General features: G+C 46.2%; 1 long non-coding RNA gene across 3 annotated transcripts in view; it reads left to right on the top strand.

Moving 5' to 3' along the window:
• The window catches only part of LOC105836861, a 184,742-nt gene that overhangs the window by 52,584 nt on the left and 113,123 nt on the right, over window positions 1-19,035 (top strand). For all 3 annotated transcript variants that reach the window (XR_004962675.1, XR_004962676.1, XR_004962674.1), the window contains exon 4: window positions 14,378-14,417. This is a non-coding gene — a long non-coding RNA (uncharacterized LOC105836861). The remainder of the gene's footprint in view (window positions 1-14,377; window positions 14,418-19,035) is intronic.

Here is a 19,035-nt window from a genome sequence, read left to right as displayed (position 1 = left end):
TTTATTAAAAAATAACAGAAGGGAGAATTGCTGAATTGCGTACCGGTCTTTTAAATTATACTTATCCAATATTTTTAGATTTTTAACTGACACACGGAGAGAATTTTCTTTTAGAATTTACCATCAAAATTATAGTTAATATAAGGATGTGACACTTGGAAGAATTTTATTATAAATTTTTACTAAAATGATATTAATCTAAGACTAATAAATAATAAACTTAATAATTAATAAAATATGTTAATTGTCAAAATAAATTTAATCTATTTGAGTTTTGTTTCGACGTTCTTTTTTATTATTATTTATTATTATTTGATCTATTTATATTTGATTCCTTTTTTCCATAAATTATTAATAAAAAAGGTATTATATTAATAATGATGTTTTGCATTTTTAATTGCATGAATTTATAAATTAAATACTTTTAATAAAAAAAATGTAATAAAAAAATAAGTGATATGCATTAGCTAACTCTTCCTTATTTTTAAAATTTATTTTAAAATATTTTATTTATTTTAAAACATCTACATTATTTTTACATAATTTATTTTAAAGTATATTATGTTGCAGATGTAAAAGAGTATTTGCAATTTCTATTAACGTATTACTTATAACGAAGCACTCGTCAGTTTCGATTAACTTTACACCGTTACAAGAAATGAAAATATTATAGGGTGAACGATAGTTGCGGTAAAAACGACACGTCGATGTGATGTTGTCGTTGGCGTTCTCGTCGACGCCTCCGCGTTGTATTAGAATCCAAATGGATCCCATTACGAGAACAACGATAAAACTAACAAAGACGGTGCTGTGATGCTGCTCGGCGTTGCGAAGGCTCGTTTCGAAAGTTGGAATTGAGGGGTGGTTTCGGAGCGCGAATCTATATACGCGTGGAAGTATTCCGAGTTCGAGCTCTTTGCAATTTTCATTACTTCTGCTCGAAGACTTTTTGTTCGTACCGTTGTATGTGTTCAGGTTTCTTTGATCGAATTTAACCGGTCGACATAATCAATGTTTGTCTGCGACTTTCGTGAATTTTCCTCAGAGATCTCAACTTTCGGAAATTCCTCTATTTATCAACGAAATAAATTGAACGATTTATGACACAATACATTAAAAATTTTATGAAAAAAATATGCAGCGGCGGAAGACACAATGACTGATGAAATTCATGAAATTTACTACATAGCAATTATCTAAGACTATATCATAACTAATAATTCAAAGAAGAGAATCGACAAAAGTGGCTTTTTAATATCAATCTTTTAAACAAATATTTTGCTCCAAATATCTTTATTTGCTCCAAAAGTCTCTGAATATTCAAAAGAAATTCATAACGATGTTATGATTCGATCAATTTTGCCACTGTGTATTTTTCAATGTGAGTTGTTTGTACGTATTTCAAGAAATGGGCTCGTAATTTTTCTCGAAATACCCGATTCCGCAATTCCATGAATTCGGAATAGCTTTCGCACGGCTGTACCACACTTACGGAGGCAGGGCGGTATTTTCTGAAAGAGCGGAGCGCGCATCCAGCGGTAATTCGTGGGTATCCCGTCCCGTATTTAAGGCAGAGACGATTCGTTCCGCGGCCGACTCTTGCATTTTCGAAACTAACGATAATATTCCGCTTGCTCGCGCCGAAACGGTCCATCTCCGCGGATGCGACGCGTATGCGTGTGTATGTGGGCTACCATTACATAAAGCGCGCGCGCGCGCGCTTGTTGCGAAAACGAATACGAATGCGAGTTACCGGCTACCCCGGACGTACACGCGTCCTCCAGTCGCATTCGCCCGCCCCCTCGCCGCCCTTATCCTCGGCAGAAGTGTACGAAGGCATTTAGTCCTTTTCCCGACTCATCAGCTTTGTGCTTTTGCCGGCGGCCGCCGCCACCGCCGTCGCCGTCGCGGTGCTGCGCGCCAAGGGGTAATAACGTAGCTTTTGCGTTACCTCAAAAACACGAATTTTCACTTCAACTTTCCGTTAACTGCCCTCTCGCGCACCTAAGTACAAAGTTAATTTTTTAATTATCCCCGCGGTGTCTCGCATCGCGTACTGTGTCGACCTCGAGGACATCCACCACCACCGTCGTCATCACCCCCGCCATCGCCATCGCCACCACCGTCGTCACTTCGGCGGCCGTGTCTCCGCGGGCAATTGGGAAGTTGCCTCCGGAAGAATCTCCGACGGGGAGGTAGCTACGGGCTCCCGCTAGCCGCGGGGGTAGTCGCGCCGTTACGGCGGTTATCGTTCCGGTAACTCCGCGGCTAACGCCGCGTCGTAAATGCCACCGTATTTACCCCTCCACGTGAGCGGACGTAGTTGCGTAGGCTTCACTTAAAAGGGAAGTTTCTTGAAACGTTTCATTAAGCTTACCTCGAAAGTTTCGCGGGTAAATTCCGGCCGGCAACGGCAAGGATAAAAATTAACAAATTCCGTTGGGCGCGAGGGGGGGGGGGAGAGATCGCACAGTTGAAATAACGAGTGATTTTAATAAACCCGATATCGTCCAGTCAAGATTTCCATTATTTTTGTGATAAACGTAAACGTAAAACTTTGTAGCAATGTTAATGTACAATTTTGATTAACGAATTGTGTGTCATTCTACACTTTTCGACACGTTATCAAATTGTGCATTAAGCTCTTAATTTTCCGCGCTACTAATACGATGCTTGAACGCAGAATCGTGGCGAAAGAAATGTGTAATTACGCCGTTCGAAGAGAGAAAAGCGTAATTCATCAGGAGCGTGGGGCACTGGTACGAAGCCTTGATGATACGACAACTTCAGCTGGCACGCAGGCAACGCATAACGTTTTGTTAGTACAGCGCCGGTTCGTGTAGGCTGTCGGCGTGTTACGCCGGCGATACTGTAACAAGAGACGATTTTGTAACCGGGAGACCGGTAGAGGAGGGACGCACGGGGAACGTTGACGCGGGTATAAGGCCGTTTCGTCAGTCTCATTGTCACGGTTGTCGCGGAATGAGAACGTACGGCCGGGTCGTATTTTAATTCCGCGGGACAAACCACCCCCGCGGTCGCCCCCGTTCCGCGGGCCCACCCCTTTCTTCTTCGCGTTTCCTCCGAGCCGCCCATGCCGGTGTGTTTCTACTACGTCGCCACCGCGACGAGCTGCTGGCTCAGGCCGGGGGTCGCGTTGACATTACGGCGCATAATATTTAATAATTATTTTCATTAAAGTCATAATAAAGTTTAGGATACTTTATTAATTTATAGGCCAGGGAACACGTTTAAAGGGTTCGCGGCGTTTCCCGCCGTCTCGCGGCCATTCGTATCAATTATTGTCCTTCACGCGGCGAGATTAAGGAACCCGCCCCCCCCTCCTCTCCCCCCGAACGCCACGGTCTCGGCGGAAACTTCTTCGGCAATCTTTATCGGTCGCTTCGCAGCGTGCTCTTGATGAAGAAAGTAAAGTCGCGTCACGGGCAAGTGCCACGTAACAAATCTCGCGGATTGTAACGACATCGGTGCGTGCTTAATTAATTAAACGGAAACGATACAATTTGTAGAATTATTCTTAATTTTTTAAGACTCTTTCCATACAAATTGTCTAATTTTTCTGTCTAGAAATCACATTTTATATATCTTAAATAATTCCGCAACGCGCCGACTTGTCGCAGGAACGATGACGCTTGCGTTTCGAAATTTTGCGACGTTGTCGGTGCGAACAATACGACTTATCGTGACTCGGACGGAAGGATCGTCTCGAAGACGAGCGTGTGGCGCACCCTCGATATCAGCCGAAGGGCTGTTCGTTATCCGAGTCTACGGGGCTTGTTTATGGCGCGGTGACGTTAGAAGAGGGAAATTGGTGGCTCGCTCGCAGGGGCCGGCGAACCACGTGGATTGGCTTTCATTAATTCGCTAACCCTATCTGCCTTCTCTCCCCTCCCCCCTCTTTCTCCGTCCTCCACCCGCGTACCTACATCCGCGGCATGTATTATAAATCGTAACGCATTCGGGGCCGAATATCGCTGAATATCTACGGAGCCGCAGATTCTCCGCACGGCGGACGGACTCCGGACTTGAATATTTCAGGACGGAGGCGCATTAACGTTACCCTTCTTACGCTACGTATTAACCTCAACAACCGTTTTCACTACCGTTGTCGACTACCGCGTCGACCAACAGCGCGCTGCCAACTGACTGAGTGCCACCACGTACGAATTGTCACGGATGAATCGACTGATTTTCGGCTGTCCAGCGTTTCCCAAGTATGTACCTCAGACAGCACATTTCTTCAGTTTTTAAAGTTAGGATAAACGGAGCTTGTAATGTGTGAAGTGAGTTGTTTGTGTAGATGCTGCTATTGTTATTAAATTATTAAAAATATTGAATGATTGCTTTGCATTTAATATCTTTATATATTTTAAAGAAAAATTATTTTATTTAGTTTTTCTCTTATTTCACATATCTATTTTTGCTGTGAACTATAGAAATATACGTGAGACACATCGTGCTTCGTGTGTATCGAACGCAAGGTCTGCCAATCGTTGTTGCGAATTAACGATCCTCCGCGAGACGGGAAAGTCTCCTTGCGCATAGGGGGTATGAGGGTGCTCGAGAAATATCATCGAATAATGAATATTCATGCCGATGAGTCGCGGGACCAAAGCGAGAGATAGGGAAAGAGAGAGAGAGAGAGAGAGAGAGAGAGAGAGAGAGAGAGAAGGCAGAATGGAGGAGGTGGCCGGGTTGTAAAGTTGCCCCGTGGAGAATCGCGCATTGGCCGCCATATTTTGTGCGATGTATTCCAACTCGCGGCACCCCTCCGCAGGGGGTAGATCTAAATGCCGTACCCCCCTCGCTCCTAAACCAGCGCGAAAGCTCGCGATCGACGAAATGATCCCCCCGCGCCAACTTTCGAAGTATCAACCGGATCCACTTCGCCTGCAGCGCGCGATGTAGCCGGAATTAATTATAATGAAGCCTTTACTTTAATTCCATAATTAATCCCAACACTCACGTCAGTGCGATACTCATTATAAATTTAATGCGATTTCGCTTGTTGTTTCCTTTAGAATCCTCAAATTGAGCTTCGTGGGGGGAGAATCAACTTTGAAGATAGGGACGTAATTAATATAAATAATTCGCAGCCATAACATCCGCGAGAGTAAACGCAATTTTGATCTTATCTTACGAATATCAGAAGTCACATTGTTCCCTTCCGTCTTTTTCGTTTTTTAATTAGACGACGTCAGTGAAAAGGGCGAACATATCCTCTCAATGATCACGCAAGTACCCTGCAGGACGAGCGTCCTCCTCCGGTAAAAAAAAAAAGAATTCTCTTTCGCGTGCGTTTCCCTTTTGCTTTTACGTTCACGGTTGCGATAAAACTCGAACAAAATTCAAGATTTTATAGGCTAATACCATGAGCAGCGGGTGAGTAGGTGGCTGGGCTAGCTTTCGCCCCCGTCGTGGATCCGTGATTTTATATAGAAGTATGTTTTATGTATGTGCGCCAAGTATACGCGGCCGGTTTTTCCCTCCCCCCCCCCTCCCCTCTCCTATCTTTTTTTCTCTCGCGCTCTCTCCCTCTCTCAATTCCGCCGCATAAAAGGGTTTTGGATTTTATTCCCGCGGCTTCGATGTTGAGCGGGAGAGAATCGGGGTGGGAGAAGTCTACGAATGTCCTCGTCGCTTCCGGAATTTAAATTTCATACGTATGTGTCCGTATGACATCAACATGCAAGCGCGACTTTGGCCCATTCCCGTTCTTCGTCTTTCGACTGATCCGTCTTGCGCGTCGGAATCTGCCGGGGGAACGGCAAAATACCAAGTTCGAGGAGAGGGGGGGGGAGGGGATAACGCGGAAGAATCGTGTCACGTAGACGTATTAATGTTTCGCACTCGATATCTAAATTTCGGATTCTGCACCACGTCGCCTCTCGGAATAATTTACTCTCGCGTTTCAGTTATCTCTCTTCGTTATTCGAAATTATGCATTCCAGGCGAGGTAAGACAAATAAAGCGCCGCGTCCCCTTCCCCCTTCCCTTTCCGCTTTCGATAAGCGGATTCGCGGATCTTCATTGACGCCGCGCCGCCGCCGCCTCGACGTCGAGGAAAATTTCTGCGGTCCGCGAAGATGTGACGGGGGCGGGAGGCAGATAGGGAGGGAAATGGGGCGGACGGTGAAGGGCTGTCCGGGGGATGCCGCGGTGCCGGACACGCGGATGGCGCCGTTATCCCCGGCGAGAATTTCAGAAAATATTCCAAGGCAAAAAGTATAGAGCGAGGCGTTTTAATTATCATTAACAAGGCCGGCGTATAACTCAGAATTACGCGTTTATACGTAATAATACGTAGGTAGGTAGTGCCGTACGTGCCGGTACCGGGCGCGCATTTATACATATCCACGTATGTAGACGTGTATACATATATGCGTTTATATTCCGCACGGAAATGGCGCGCGGGCACGTACGTGTACGTACGTAGATACGGACAGTCGAGCGGCACGGACGGACGGACGGACAGAGAGACAGACGGACGGACAGCAGATCTGCAACGCGCTGACTCCGGTGCTAAATGAGATGCGTTACGGAGGGAGGGAGGGAGGGAGGGAGACGGTCAGCGCGGACGGTCGGGCGGGCAGAGGGGACGGCGATGGTGGAGGGTTCGGAGGGTGGTCGGCCGTCGGGGCGAATTCCCACCTTACCAATCCTATTATTAACAATTAGCTCTAAACTACTCTTTGCATATAAAATCATCCCGCACACCTCGTAACGGCGGAATGGAAATATACATACTGCATGGTCGTCCGTCGGCTCGGCCGTGGAAAATATGCCGCGGCGTGGCGCGACGCCGCGCGTATCGGCGCGCTCGTGGAATATCGCGGCCGCGAGGTTGCATCTGGCAAATTGAGCGAATGGCGATCGACGCGTGGAGAGTTCATCGTGATGACATCGCTCACGCGATGCGATCACAAGTTACGTATACTGTACATATATGTGTGTGTGTGTGTGTATGTGTGTGTGTGTGTGTGTGCGTGATGAAAAAAATGTTGTTAATCTGACTAAATTTTTCAATTTGCTTAAATTCCCCCGGTCAGATATTTGAGTGTGTTTCAATTAAACATATAAATATTTGGATTGAAGTTCGAGTATTTTATGTATTTAACTCAAGGAAATTTAATCAAGTTGAAAAATTTAGTCAAACTGACGGCTTGTTTTTCTCAGTGCTGGTATCCATTGACGAGGGTCGATTTACATCGGAATCATTTTGAATGATTGCTGCAGCATAAAGCAAGACGTCTAGGAAATTTTTTCTGGCAGGTTGCAAACGAAGGGGAAGAATTGAACTCTATTACGACACTTTGTGCGACAGCTTGCTTTTTGAAATCTTTCTTGCGTTGAGAAAATCCGTTTAATTATGCGTTTAAGGTTTTTGCGTGTTTATTTAATACGTCCTTATGAAACTTTATTTTCGATCGGTGACGTAATTATAAATCTCCAAATATACACACAGTCGAGAGACACTAGCAAGTAGGCGACATAAAAGGGCAATTCAAGAGGGCCGTGGAATCCGGGTGTGAAGCCGCGAGGGGTTGAAGGCGGGACAAAAGTAATGCAATGCCGGAATATGTCACGAATTAAGCGGGGAGAAACCGGGAGTGCTCTCCGTCGTCGTCGTCGTCGTCGTCGTTCTCGTCGTCGTCGTCTTCGCAGTTGTCGCAGTCGTCGTCGCTTTTATTAGAATTATCTTTGTCACTTTCCCAAGTTTATATTTACTCCTCCTGCGAACCTCTTAAAGTCGTGCCACCCCCGCGGCACCTTCCGCCACTTCCTTCGAAACCACCATCTCCCCCCCCTCCCGTATCACCTCCGTCATCCCTTCCCTCCCCCCTCCCCCTACGTACCCCTCTGCTCGCATCCTTTTCTCGACACGGCGAGCAACCCCTGCGTGCTAGCGAGAATACAGCGGCGCGAAGCAGCAGCCACTCGCTTATTATCTTTACGACTGGGAAGATGGAATTAAACTGAGTGTGCAGCCGAAATGTAATAATATTCATTACTATGCTAATGTCCGCACGGGCCCGCGGGGTTATGGGCTCCGAAAACTTGCCTCGTATTTTTGTTATCTGCCGCCGACCGACCGGGGAGGCCTAATTCCCGTAAAGTCGACGATCAAACATGGCACCGTGATTCCGCTGAAGATTACGGATCCGCCGTTGTATCTTGATAACGTGACATTAACTTGTTACGCCGAATTGTTTCCAAAGGAATTATACTCTTTTTTTATCGACAACACATAAAGCACAAAATTTCGAGACAATAATTTGAGATTTAAAAGGGTAAACAATACATGAAAATTTTATATTTAATAATAAAAATTGTTATTTTTATTTGATATGATCTTTAATGAAATTGATGTCCATTAGAGAGAAGTATTAGAAGATGTCTATTTAGAGAGTGAATTTCTTTGACACGAAGTCACTATTCTTCATTATTCAATGGGTGTATCTTCCGTTTTCAACATTTCAGGACAGTGTACGTGTCGTGTACAGCGAAAGTTCGGACGAAGACGCTCGTCATATTTTCCATACAGCAGTTTCCGTGAATCACGATGTTTCCGTGCCCAAGGACTTCCCGAGTTTCTAACTGGGATGGCAAGCGGCACCGAAACGCGCAACAGAAATCACGGGGACTTCCCGGCACTGTTCCCCAGTCGCGCCGCTCGCAGCAGCGGTTTATCTGGGTCGTCAAAATTATAAGCTTTCGGGTAGAAACTCGCCGGTATACAAACGGTGAGCAGTAAATTCGCTGTCCCTATCGGGGGTGAGCTTCCTTGGCGTCGGCCGTAGTAGCGCGCGCGGGGACCGAAACTTGTGGCCTTAAATATCAGCCTCCCTCTTCTCCCCTGTCCAAAGCGCGGACGAGATAAAAAACAAGCGCAAGCCGGTCAATAATTTTCAGTAAGATAGCGTCATTGCTGAGCTATTCCGTTTTCGAGTTTTGTAGACAATACCATTAATCCTGCGCAACCGCTTTTGTGCTCCTTAATGCATTATAATAGTTGACACTATTTCAGTCGAATCGCACGCTTTTTTTTTTAACCACTAAACTATACTCTCGAGACATAATTTCCAGCCTCAACTGAGATATATCGCGTGGACTTGACGCGCGTCCTCAAATTTTTCCGGTTGCCGGGTGTAATGTGCGACACAAGCGGAATCACTGGGAAACGTATTTAATCAAGCGATCACTTGGGCCAGGTCTAAATAAACCAACGTTGAACGATGGGGTCGCAGATTACAGCACGAGGAGGGAGGTGATAAGACGACACGGCGGGTGGGCGACGCGACGGGTAGGGTATGGCGAAGACAAGACGAGTCTAAGAAGGGTTAAATTACTCACCTCTTCGTTATAACTACAACGCGTTCCATCTCCTCTCTCCCGCGCTGTTCCTCGTAAAGTTCTACTGCTCACGAACGACCCTCGAACGTCTTTGGTGCGATCGTGGGGGTGACCGAAATCCTAAATAGCAACCGTAAATGATATCTATTAATAAGCCGGATCCATAGCGTTTTCCCTTCTTCAGTCTCTACGGTAGACGTTGACGTGTGTAGGATAACGAAAACGATATTATTTCATTCTCCGACGCTCTGTGTGTGTATGTGTGTGTATGTGTGTGTGTGTGGGGGGGGGGGGTGGTAAGCAAAATGACTTGGCACGGCGATGTAAATTCATATTTAACGTAAAGAAATTTAAACTAATCCCGTTTTGCGAGCCGCTTGCATGCCGCGTTGTTAAACAACACGCCTTTTATTGGCTGTTACTGTTAGTCAATTAATTTTGACCCCGGCTCGGGGAATGCGGGGTTGATTTAAACTCCAACTCATTAAATTTCTCGCGGGAGATATTGATAAAACAAAACACAACGAACTTCGCTGACGACTTCACAAACGAAGATACCGATGTACGCCTACCTACGCCGTGGTATCGTTATGTCTGAAAGCATTTCACTTCGTTCCTCAGTTTTTCCGTCACGAACCGAATTTCATGCAGCGCTACACGTACCGTGCCGTCATTCAAATTAATTGCGCTTACTTTGAGCGCGATTCGTCGGGATCTCTTCAGTGGCAGTTTCGGTTTCAAAGCACCGCGGCGGATGAGTACGAATGTCAGGGAAAGTACGCGCGTACCAAGGCTGTATGTACGTGTGCCGGCGGGTGAACGACGGGGGAGGGGGAGGGGGAGAAGGGGGCGGGGGGGAGGGGGGCGGGACAGGGTGGCTGGAGGCTCTCTCATGTACACCCGACTCCACCTTATTACAATTAGCTTCCTTATATATCTAATTAGCAAGATTCTTGGCGCACGGGGTTTCAGTACGAAGTGAAAGACGGCAGTTGCCACCAGAGCTCTTCGCTCCTGTCTAATATAACTCCGCCATGCTCCAGTCTGCGAGACGTAATATCTCGCGTGGGTGTGCGATCGTCTACGCGCGCGTACGGTTTGCGCCAAGTTTCGGGCGCCAGCCTGACGTGTTGCGCGCTTATGAGAGATCGCGTATTGAGAGCGAGTGGTCCCGGCAGGACGATTTTTTTTATTTCCACAACAGGAACAAATTGCAAAACTACGCGGGCCTTTTCGAGACTTATCTCAACGGTACTTCGACAACATTTAATTCCGCGATATGGTTACCAATTGTAAAAAAGGAAAAACACGTACGAGTGAGTATAAAAACTGACCGGAGAACCTGAGAAGAATGAGGTATGAATTTTACACCGGGATTGCAATCCGAGGACAGCAAGAATTTCATTTTAGCCGACCTCACCTTAAGAACCACCCACTGGTCGCAAAATAATTCACAAGTGAGGGTAAACTGACGGAAGATAATTTTTAAACCCTTTCTTGGCCGGCAACCTAGCTCGAGGCGAACATGAATGGACGGGCCGGCCAGCGGTTGGCTTCAGCTTACTTAATTATCGCACAAAGAAAGAATGGCCCGTGGAAATGTAAAATAAAGGCCGCGCCGTGTTTCCCTGGCGCTTTCTCAGACTCCCCCTACCAGACTCCCGTACCTTTGCTGTTCGTCCGTTCCTTTGCCACTAAGGGCCCCGTCAGTCTCAAAGGACAAGCGCGATCTCTCGGAGAGGCGCGAGAAGGAGGGACAGAAGGGGGAAAAGAAGGATCGAGGGCGGGAAAGTAACGGGGGGATAAGGACGGACCGGTACAGGAAGGGGTTAACTTTCCACAATTAATAGTGACTAACGTCCATTAAAAACTAATTCCTTTATTTATGGTTCACTTCCCGATCCTGCTCCTCCTTCTCCTCCTCTCGCTTCTCGATCCTCGCTCCTTCTTGTCCTCGCCCGCAATCTCTCGGAGTACCGCGCCCCTTTATTTGCTCTTCCCCTTCCGCCCTCTCACCTCCCTACCCGAACGACAACTTGTTACAGGAGGACGAAAGTTGCTGCTTCTTTTTTTCTTCCTCGGCATAGCCGGTCTCGAATGACGGATTAAAATTGGGAAAGTTCTTGCTACCGGGCCATATTTTTCTGCGGCTAGGGTCCTCGTTAAAAGTAATTGCGCACCGGTAGCCTTGTCCGCGTCCTACCGCCGATTCGAGAGGTACGAACGCAGTAAATCTCTAGCCTAGCGGCCATGTTTACTGGTAACTTGCATTGATCTTACGCCACAAGTCAACATCATAACGACGTGTCCTCGTATTAATTAACGTTAAATTTTGTATCTAGGTTACATCAACATTTCTCTTTCGCAAAAAGTTCAAAGTGGACACTTAAAAAATATAAGTGATAAGGTACCCAGTGAATGCAAATATAACTGTTGTAACTTTTACGTAAATATAACGACTTTATAACTATGTTATACGGCAATTATATCGACGATAAAGTGATATCGTGTCGTACAAGTCGAATAGTATCGCTTTTCATTCGGATTATAATAACAACTCGATTGTTCCATTATTTTTCTCTGAACTCTTAGTCTTTCGACGGGTTCCTTTTAGCGCTGAACAAAAGCTCGCGCGCGCGCGCCGGACAATACGAAGAACGGGGAAAGATTGATGGCGCAGAGAGCCAAGTCCGAAGCGCTTTCACGGCGCGAAGCCGGCGAGAGCGCGTCGCCGGCGGGTCTGCACATTTTTAATTGTAACTAAAATAATTATACTTTGAGGAGAACCGGCCGCTTTGACACCGCCGCGCCGCGCGCCGGCCAGCAAAGGCAGCGGCGAAATAAAAAGTCCGTCCCCGTTCGTCTCGTACTGCTCGCACGTCTCGACGCGGTCGTTGCGAGGAATATGTAATTTCGCCTCTGCGAAACTGACAGCCCGGAAGGGGCCACACACCGGCGCTTGCACCCCTAAATAATAATAAGTACGTCTAGTTACGTCCATCCGCGTCCATCTCCCTCCGACCTCTCGCGCTCTCTTTCGACCCCGCGTCCACACCCCCTCCTTCCCTCCCCTCGCCCGCCTCCGTTTCTCCTCTTTCGCAGCTTTGGATCGCTGTACGTTAATTTCTGTACGTCAAACGAAGTTGCGCCGGTCGCGTGTTTACATGTCGAAAACGAGCGTAATGGGCTGCCGCTGCAACTTAGTCGCGTGATTTCGCGCGGCGCGGTGGCCGGCGACCTTAAGCACCGTTCACAAATATACAGCGCGCGGGACGCGCGCCCCTGCCGCCGCCGTTACCGCCTCACGCCGATGGGGGTGGTAGCAAAGGGGGAGGGGAGGGTAAAAGGGCCAGGCAGCCGGCGGCGCACCCTTTGAAAAAAATTGTTCCGTGGCTCGTCACGAAACCGGCTGGAGAGTTTCGGAAAGTATGTTAAACGGATTTCGCGTTCGACGAAAATTAATTATACGGCCAGGCGGTAACCGGCTCGCTCGCTCGCTCGCTCGTCTCTTTCCCGTTGTCCCTGTCTTTTTCCAGTCCGCGTTGTCGGACCTTCCTTTCGACGACGAGGCGGCGGCCCACCCCGACGCTTTATCATTCATAAAGTCTCGGATTTCAGAATTCGCGTAACCCAATACGCCCGCGGCTCTTTTCCCGTTTTGCGCGAAATTTCACCGAATTTCTTGCGCCACCCGGCGCCGCCCACTTAAAAAGCTCCGCGCGCACACCGCGAGCTGCCTGCTTGCCCTTTTTTTCTTTCCCCCCTCCCTCCCCTCCCTTGCGCCCTCTCTCACTCCCCATCTCTCGTCGAATATATTTTTCCGAGTGGACGCGATGACGAGGAGGAGGGAAAAATGTAGGAAACACGCGCAGAGGGACGTACTGAATCTCCGAGAAAACTCTTAACGCTGCCTGCCGACTGAGAGAATCAAGTTTGAGATGCAGCCTGCGGATATTCGAATGTGCATATAAAGAGGAATAAAGCAACGAGTGCGATGGTTCCATATGTATAATGCGCGTATACCGGGTGATCGGTGTATTTTCAGACATTTCTTCGAGGTAAGGGATCGAAGCCTCGTCTTCGAAATCCTAACGTAAAACAGATCTCTTTTTATTAAATTCGCTCGCTAATTCAATCTAGCCGCGATATTTGTTTCTTTTATCTTCTTAATACTATCGAGTTGTGACATTAATTGTTTTTATTAATTGTTCTTTCGTTCGACATTTTTCTGTATCACATAAATAACTTTGACGTAACATGATTTTTCTCCGCTTTTGGTCTCATTCCTCTGTGTTGCATCATCATTTTTAGCCACCCGGTAGATGGCACACCGGAGCTTAATTAAGATATGTATTTATTTTAATTCCTCTCGGGCCCGCACAGAGATGGCCGACTGGCCGGGCATAGGATAACACGATTTGCTTAGAGCCGTCGGTGCGCATACATCTCGCACGTGCAGAGAGATTTTCAATTCAGGTATAAGGAAAGAGCCGACGCGCTAGAAGTGCGCCAGTGTAATGTAATAAATAGCGAGAAAGGGAGAGAGAGGAAGAGAGATAGTAGTGCCAAGAATGGATTTCGCTGATTGTGCTTTTTTTTTAACTTGCTCCTTTTTTGGAAGACGCACCCCTCACGCAATTCGGCCGGCGGTGAAGGGTCCACTTCGCGGAATAAAATTAGGAAAATGTATCCTTCAAGCCTTTTTGAGAAGACGTGTTCATTCTTCTCTTCGCTCTGTTTTTCTTTCCGCCTCGTTAACCCTTTAACCCTCTGAGAACGAGCGGTCCGAGGGACTCTTTACTGCTCGTGGCTTCACTTCAAAATACATCATGCGGATTTCTATGCGGGTTTTCGATAATGCAGATGCTCCGATACATGTCGCTTGAGAATATATGTGTAAAGAAGATTTAAATGACAAATGAAACATTAGCATTATTTTTACACACGCAAAACGGCTATATTTTTTTTGCGAGAAAATCATTACGTATCTTGTCTGTTTTAGATGAGCGGCATCTGCGAGTTGAAGAAAGGAACGCAAAGTGGTAAGTCATAATTATGTGGCACTTTTACATTTTCTCAACTTCACCGTATGTTCAAGCGAGAAAGAAGTCGGTTAATCATATACGAGCGAACTTTGAAGGACGAAAGTCACGAGATAAAAGGGAAAAACCGTCTGGTCTGTATGATGCACAAAGACTACGCTCCTGAGAGAAAGAGAGAGAGAGAGAGAGAGAGAGAGAGAGAGAGAGAGAGAGAGAGAGAGAGAGAGAGAGAGAGAGAGAGAGAGAGAGAGAGAGAGAGACACCCCGTAATTCCCACAATCCCAATTTCGAAACGCGCTTCTCCGACTCGTAAAAGCCGCCATAAAATCGTCGCGTACGGTCGAATGTGTCGGTTCGTCGAACAAAAGACCAAGTGACATTGTCGTAAACGCAAGCTATGAACGTGTTCGATGCGCGTGCGATCGTTACAACGATCAAGGGGTTGGTAAAGGGGTGAGCGAGGAACGGGTCCAGGCGAGCGGAGTCGTTCCGTCGCAAATCGCTTGTTTCTTCTTTCTTAAAATTAGCATAACTTGGAGTGTGATACGAGCATAAAGGCGACTCTCCTCTTCCACCAATAAAGTCACGGCACTTCTCGCCGAGAGTGCTCAGGCTACGAAACGCAGTTTACGATAACGTAAAGTTGAAATTAGCGACATTTACTCTTCCGCGATCTTCGTGATCCCGTGTAACTTTGTTTCCGGGATTTTACAGATAGTCCCAACTTCACAATTAAATCAAACAACGATTGAATACAAGATTGGGAGAAAATAAAAGTCGAACTTCGCAAATAATTCGCGAAATTATTCGCAGCGTTTAAAAAGGTATTAAACGGAAAGAAAGTTTTTTTTTTCACGTTTTCTTATTTTTTTCTTACTTCCACCTACTATATTTCCAGCGCTGAATTCTTTTGCAGGAGAGTTTAGCAAAAATCTGATTTGAGTTACCCCCGCGTAAATCTTGTTATTAATTCTGGCACGTTTAAGCTGATACTGATAAAATACAGGAGCGCCCGGGGTTTTTTTTTCAACTCTCCCCGATTCCTTTTCTTCGCCCGGAACGCGTCATCAGCGACCGTTTTTAAAATCGTCTCGATTTTTCATTGCCGCTACGTTTCCTTCGTGCGATTTCTGCGGCTTCGCGGGCTTCCGCCTTCGAGACGCTAATGGGTGCGTACGAATATTTCATTCCCTGTAAGATGCCATTACGAAAGTATATAGGATACGCCACAGAGCGGTGTGCACGGTAGAGTCGCAGGGCTGGTGCGGCGAGGGGATATTTAATGACGCGTGGCGATATTAAAATGGCATAAAAATGAGGTGTAATTTGTATCTGGCCTCAAAAGTTACCCTCATCCTTCGCTCGCAACCAGATTACAGCCCTGCCCTCTCTCTCTTTCCTTCTCTCTCGAGCTTTCGCCCGACGTTGTGTACTATTATTGTTATTAATATGAAAGGTCGCAGGCTCACTTAATACCTTGAGAAATCGCCGCATTTCCGTATCAACTGTTCCACCCTCGGTCGCGTCGACCGAAGTGGGAATTTTACCGAAAGGCGAGTTGGGGTGGTGGCGTGAGGCTTTGGGAAAAATTCTTACAAATGTTAAAAAATGCGTACAGTGATTAAAACGACAATTACGAGACGACAATCGCGTGGATCGATGCAACGATCTTCCCCTGGTTATCCGTAGAACGCGTAAATCGTGTGCAACCTTCCGCGAATATCCAAGTTAGCGTGTGTAGCCTAATGTCTTCTTCGATATGGAAGCATCGCTCCTGGCTTATTCGGATTCTCCTTCCGCCGCGATTCGTCGAAATCCTTCCGCCCGAAAGGACCGGCGGATAAAAATGTCATTTGAATATTTGGCGTACATCCGCGACATCATTTATAACGCGTGACAATAAAGTCTCGAGCTGGTAGTAATCTTTATGGCGCGATACATGACGCGCGCGTATCGTCGTCCTCCCTCTCTCCCGACCGTCCGACCGACCGACTTCCATTTCGCTTTTTTCGAGGCGCAGTTACTGCTTTTACGATATGCTAAGCGCCCGCACCCTTTTCAAAAGATATCCGAGCTCTCATCGTCACGGGCGGAATATTTTCTGGCTGCTTAAACATCGGATTAACGATGTGCAATAACAAACAAACAATTTATGCAGCTAACCCTCCTTAGTGCAAGACCCAACTTCCTCATTAGATCAACATGTCGCGATTGGCGATTTGGATCATAACGTCCGTCGCATTGTCGTGCATCATGTTTGCGCTTTTATATCAATTGTTATAATATATTTAAAAAAAAAATTCTTACATTTATCTCAGAAGTTTAAATATAATTGCAATGTTTTATATACGTAGCATTTTGATTTAATTAATTTTTTTATATTATTATTACTAAATATTTATATGATCTGTTATTATTTTATTACAATTATTATACATAAAATAAGTTGGACCGTCACACATATACTTTTTAATAGAATAACTATCATGTTACAGAAATGAGCTAGTAGGAAAAGTTAATATGATCAACAAAATTTTTTTCTTGACTCGATACAGATTAAACATTTCGTTAATGTAAATTAAAAGCGATTCACTGATGACGACCAATGCAGAGTCAAAATTGTTTTACAACTATATCTCGGTAAGATCCTAGTTCGCAGATCGGTGCGGTGAGCGTTCGCTTCCGGCGAACATCGCACGTCGTGGCGATTCATGGTTGACGATGGGGAAATAGTTCGGTAGACGTAAGTCGCACGACGTGGGATGGGAAAGGGGGTCCGGGCGGTCACTTGGATTTGTGTGGTGTGAACGCGGGACGGACCAGTAAATCCACCCTTTCGTGGTCTCTTAGCGAACTCGGGTCATAGATCGTCCAAACTATCGTGAAACAACTCCCACCCTGCACCTACTGCGACCTCCGAACTACCCTTCGGGGTGCTTTGGCACCCTCATAAGGAGAACGGTATCGCCCCCTCGTCCCGGAAGAAGCTCCGATTATGCGAATGGCTTTGGAAATTCACACTAAACTAAAGTGTCTCGCGTCGTGTGAGTCGCAATATCGAGAATCGCTCAACAACTAATAACAACGTTTAGTGTCACATTTATTAGATGTGAAATTTAATAAAGTATTTCTTCGAAAACTGATATATTTAATTAATAAATTCGTATTCTTAAATTTAGAGGATTCGGTTAAGGTGAAACTTGGATATTATCGTGCGATTACTTTTGCACCATTCTTTCCACTGGGCGTTTCCGCGTTTCTTCTTTTTCTTGAATCGGCTATGATATAGAATACACCGTGGGCTTGAAAAGAAAAGCGGCGCTCGTTAGTTCCGTGAGAAATTAATTATTTGCCCGCCATCGCTACGGCCGCTCGAGTAATGGTGAAAAATGTCTGGATTGTGCGGGATTACATCACGTTGAGGGGTGAAGGGGAAGAAGAGGGGGAGGGCGGATGGCATGAGATGAGTTGGGTAAGTGGGGGTGAGAACGGAGACCCGGAAAAAGAATAAGAAGGAATGTATCGGTGTGGCTCGTTACACTTAAATTGGAGGGAATGACTGAGTGGTCTCGTTATTCATCGCGAATAATATAGAAAAGGGCTTCCGACTTCGCGCTTCACCTGAGCAACGATTCCTGGCAGGATATCTGACACGGCTAGATCGCGGGGGAGCCTTTTCTCTTCGGAGATGAATTGACGCGGTCGTGTCCGACGCCATAATCAGGCATTGAAAACGTCTCGTCCCTTTATTCGAGGTCTCGTCGAAAGCGATATTCAAAACTGGATGGAATATTCTTGATCATTAGCGAGGTACACGTATCTGTGTATAAACATATGATGTGTGTACTTGAACACAAACTTAAATTGAAGAGGCTTTTGTCTCGTAGATATTTATAGTTTATTAAAAATGAGACATAATGAAACTGTTTTTCTACCTATACTAACAAATGAATTAACTTTAATATTGTTTTTCTATGTTATTTTAATGCTACTTATATTGATAGTTAAATATTGATTTTACAAAGTTGATATTTTGAGATGTTTTATTCGTTGGAAGAGAAAAGTTCGTCGTATCGCATTCAGTTGTCAGACGAATCAGGGCGAATAAAACATTGACGCATCCTTATGAATACTTCGCTACGTAATTAATGCACCCCCGAGGAATGGCGTTTTGCTAATTAGTTCGCTTTGTGCAAGAGTCGCGCCGAGTCCAAACAAAAAGACATCGAACCAAATTGTTCACAAATTGGACGGATGACATTACCGTCCTCCATTAAATGGCGTTTACCCAACTCGTTGGCGTGTCGGCCTTTAACCCTCTCGGCACGAGCAAAACCACCATCGGGCAGGCCGCCTGGCTAGGGTTTGGCGTAGTTTGAGCTGCCCATAGAGGTGGCCGCTTCTCTAAGATCAAGTGCTTTCCAGTACCGCACTAAGCCAAACTCCTCCCGCTCTAACGTTCGTTCGTCCGGTCGGATCTGCCATCCAGGAAGGGGTGGATTGATAAACCAACCGCTCCCGTCCCTCTTGACCGGGCAAATTCTTGCGGACAGCCACTGGACTTCAGTGGATCTCAATACGCGACCTTGTTTCCGATATCCGACAATACTGCCGTACA

This window comes from Monomorium pharaonis, chromosome 3, assembly GCF_013373865.1.
Source record: "Monomorium pharaonis isolate MP-MQ-018 chromosome 3, ASM1337386v2, whole genome shotgun sequence".
In the NCBI taxonomy this organism is placed as follows: domain Eukaryota; kingdom Metazoa; phylum Arthropoda; class Insecta; order Hymenoptera; family Formicidae; genus Monomorium; species Monomorium pharaonis.
Note: the sequence above shows the minus strand (reverse complement) of the source record. Positions and strands in the feature narration are given on the sequence as shown.